This window comes from Aplysia californica, unplaced genomic scaffold (assembly GCF_000002075.1).
Source record: "Aplysia californica isolate F4 #8 unplaced genomic scaffold, AplCal3.0 scaffold00120, whole genome shotgun sequence".
NCBI classification, from domain to species: domain Eukaryota; kingdom Metazoa; phylum Mollusca; class Gastropoda; order Aplysiida; family Aplysiidae; genus Aplysia; species Aplysia californica.
In genome coordinates, this window is record NW_004797390.1 from 1,044,487 (window position 1) to 1,048,584 (window position 4,098).

The following is a 4,098-nucleotide window of genomic DNA, read 5'->3' on the forward strand; positions in this document are numbered from 1 at the left end:
TCTTCTTCTCTACAGGTTGCCAAGTGCCGTTTTCGAGGGTACGCTTACATATTTATACTGACTGGAATGGCTTCAGTTTAGGGTGGGAATCATATTTGAATTTTACATGGACGGCAGCTTGTTGAGGCCAATTTTTGTCAATTCTAAAAATGTGAATGGGTCTTTTATGTTCAACATTTCAGCACGGGACCGCCAAACATGTTCGTTCTTTATCCCCAAAGACACGTTTCTCGATCCTACGTACGGGGGGATCAGGGGGTGTAGACAATTAATGATTTATTTATAGCTAGAGGCACTTGCAATCCATGTCCGGGTGCAGTTGTTGCCATCAGGGGGTGTAGAAAACATGGAAACCAGACCATCAATAATTTATTTATAGAAGTACCAGCCACCCAAAGATACTCCACTTTGAGTATCTTTGAGCCACCCATGTCTAGGTGCTGTTTTAGCTTAAAGCATGGTGATAAAAAACCCAGTTGACGGCGGGTGAACTCCATACCTGTTGAGCTACTGAGCCCCTACCCCATCCCACCCCATCCCTCGAGGTATTCGTGAACTTCCATAGTTTCAGAGTCTGCAAATAACTATGAATTATTTTTTACATCCATATTGACACCAATTTAGATCATTTCGAAGGCTCGCTGATTCGACCTTGCCTGTCAGACAAGCAGAAATATTGCAATAATATACTCATTAAAAAACTCCCCACGTGGGAATCGAACTGGCGTCTTTCACAAGCGACAAAAAAAAAGCCTAACCTTCAGATACCGTTGGAGTCTACAAGAACATTTTTCTTATACATATATATGCGCTTTGGTATTGAAGAACTCCCTGCTATGAGGAGAGTAGGGTGGAAGAAAAGAACCCAACAAACAAACCTAAAATAAACAAGAGATCATAGTGTCTAACAGATGGCGTCTGCACCGTGAAATGGACCTTGTACGCCGTATGTCTCTCTTACATGTAATATTTAGAACATAATGAAGGAGGGAAAAAAGAACATAAAAAGGAAAACAAAAACTTCAAAGAGGCCCTGCAAGAACACGGACCATCCACTCATCCCTCTTTATAGCGAAATAAGTGGAGGGTAACTGGCTGGATCCCCTTTTATGAGCTGGTGTGCCGCTACTCGTTTAAGTGTTTGTATTCTTTGAAGTTGCCCAGAATTGAGACGGGATGAGGGGGGAGGGTCGATGGGATCAATGCTGATGACCCATGAGGTCAAGACCGCTGGACCGTCTGCTAGTCTCTGGTCATGCTGCTCTTTCCACACGGTTGCTGTGAAGCAGGGGGCTTATAATATTCCCATGCGAGAGGTGCAGCATTTAGCCTTGTCTGGTTTGGTATTGGTTTGGTATTGGTTTGGTTTTGTATTTATAAAGCAATTTCTATTTTCTTTTTGGATAAATTCTCATTCCATAACTTTTTTATTCCAGGGAACCCGGTTTTTCCGCCGTTTTTTAAAATAGGTTTTAGGACCATATACTGATCAAAAGCTATATTATGGACTTCATTTGTTTGTTTGTTTGTTTGTTTATCTTTTTTTGGGGGGGGGGATCTGCCAAACAATTAAAACATGTCTCTCTAGGGATTCAAACTACAGACACTTCCCCTCAATACTTAAACACAAAAAAATTAAAACGAAATAGGCTTTTGCTGGTTGTATATAATATGAAGAACTAGAACTCCACGGAAACTTCGTGGGTGATTGGCGGGCACTCTGGTGAGGTTAACTCCTTCTTTCCCATCAAACATCTTCCTCCACCTTCACGTATCCCGTAGACTGGATGTCTGTCGTGGCGCTTTTGAAGATTTGGCCACCAGCTTCTTCCACTCCTTCCGGTCTTCAGTTTTCCTGAGCGTGTCTTTGAGTTCTTAGCTTGTACATTCCTTGATGTTGTCCTCCAAACTCGTCTCCGGTCTGCCTCTGCTCCTTTTCCCATGGAAGCTGCCTTGTACTAGTATACTGATATTCATGTATCCTCCTTTTTCTATTTTACTTTCTAACTTTTCGGCATTTTTTGTGTTGCAAGTGTCGTAAAACTCTTACTCAAGCTAAGCTAAGCTAAACGAAAACTTGGCCGTTAGTGTGAGCAAACTGTGACAAAGAATGGTCAATAGCAACATCAAATTAGTGACACCGGAAAACGGCTATCAGATAAGACAAAATGAGATGAGATAAGATAAATCATTATATTGTCCAGGAACATTGGTTTGGAGTTTGACCACACACACACACACACACACACACACACACACACACACACACACACACTCCTCCTCCTCCTCCTTTTCCTCCCCCTCTACAACACAGTTATGATGTAAGTAAGATGGGCTATTATGTGCAAACGTTCGTTGAGAAAGGGTTACGGTCAAGCTTTTCGATATCTGCAGCCGCCAGTCTCAATTGAAAGAGTTCCGTTTTACAATGGGAGTGTAGACGAGGGTGGTTGAAGGGCGCTGCCGGTAGGTCCTACTTGTTTACTTTCCCTTTGTTCTTTTCTGTATGTCTGTCTGTCTGTCTTACCTTTCCCCAGCACTAAATGGCCATTGTAGTGTAGATGTGCTTCGATTTACTCAGACAAATATACAAACTATGGAATTATAGATGCTCTACAAGACATACATCTTCAAATGGACGTCAATTTAGTTTAATCAGTGACTTAGGTCTCTTTTGATTTCCTATACTTTTAACGTCCATTTTCGGTGTTTTACGTTTATCTTTTTATGCTTATGAGGCAGCGTGGTGAAATCAGGCGCTGGTCAAAATAATGACATTGAAAAAACAGGCGAACAGGCGTTTTTCCGTCGGTTTGGCAATTTTTTTCAAATTTTTGATTTTTGGCAAAATCTCTTTTCTGTCCATTTAAAAACACATTTCTGTGTGGATTTTGTGGAAAAACGTTAATCAGAGGTGCAAAAAATATAAATTTTTAGTTTCCCAGGGCTCTCCAGCAATGGAATTCACCAAACTTTGGCGGCCATTTTCTCTCTATTTTTATCTCTGAAACCAGGCGATCCCCACTTCCTTCAATCGCAAATAGCTCGACTTCTATTGACGACAGACCGTTAATTTTTTCACCGAAAGCAAGAAAAATGATAAGATGATACCAATACCTCCACATGCCCAAAAACTGACGAACGCCTGATTCCACCACGTCATGACACATATAATAAAACATGGATGAGAAGGGGCTGTATATGCTCGGGGGAAAAAGGGAGGGGGGGGGGGTGTGCAATATCGGTAACGGTTAACTGTCAATTAACCTGCCCACTGCAGTGCAGGCGTATACTATTCACCTGCGCAGAACCTATTCGGAGACGGCTCTGACGGAAATAGACCAATCAAAATGCTTTGTGCCTCTAGACCAAGTAAACTCCTTGTTTCAACCCATAATTTGATATTTTGCTGTTAAAATTGAAATTTTCTTAAAAATAATTGATTTGCGAATGTTTTAGTGGCTATATGTGGGATCTGCAACAAATAATACGCAGTTTGATCCCCCAAAAGCAGTGCATCTGTGTGCGGGGGTGCGTCTCCGAATAGTCCCTGGGCGTTCGCAGGAGACATCTCCGAATATCTTCTGCTATTCACTTGTGTTCCCCCAAACTGGTTCTCAGCAGTTTTTCTATTGTTTTATTGAGTCAATTTGAGACGATATTATATTTGAAATGTGCCATGTTATTTATTCTTAATGAGGGGAAACATAATCATGGTCTTATTTAACTCTGTCGTGAAAGGACATTTTTACTTGACTGTACAAACTTTAATGGAAACGACTCAGCGCTGAAGGGTTGAGGTCTTCAATTTCAGTCTGACACAGTGAAAGAAATAGAAACCTGCAAGAAATTCCTTAGTAAAGGATAAGGGGAGGGGGGGGAGTAATTGAGTTTATAAGTTTCATTTAAATAAAGAATGCTTTCTTCGAGATACAGCTGAATAGAGTTCTTTACTGTTCAACGATTTTGTGGTCCAATTCGTCTTTACACTCTCTGAGCATTTAAATTTGGCTCGATCCCTGAGCTCAAGTCACGTCCTCTGTAATTATAGTCCCCCTCCTTCTTCTTTTCCTCCCCCTCCACCACCACCACCACCAC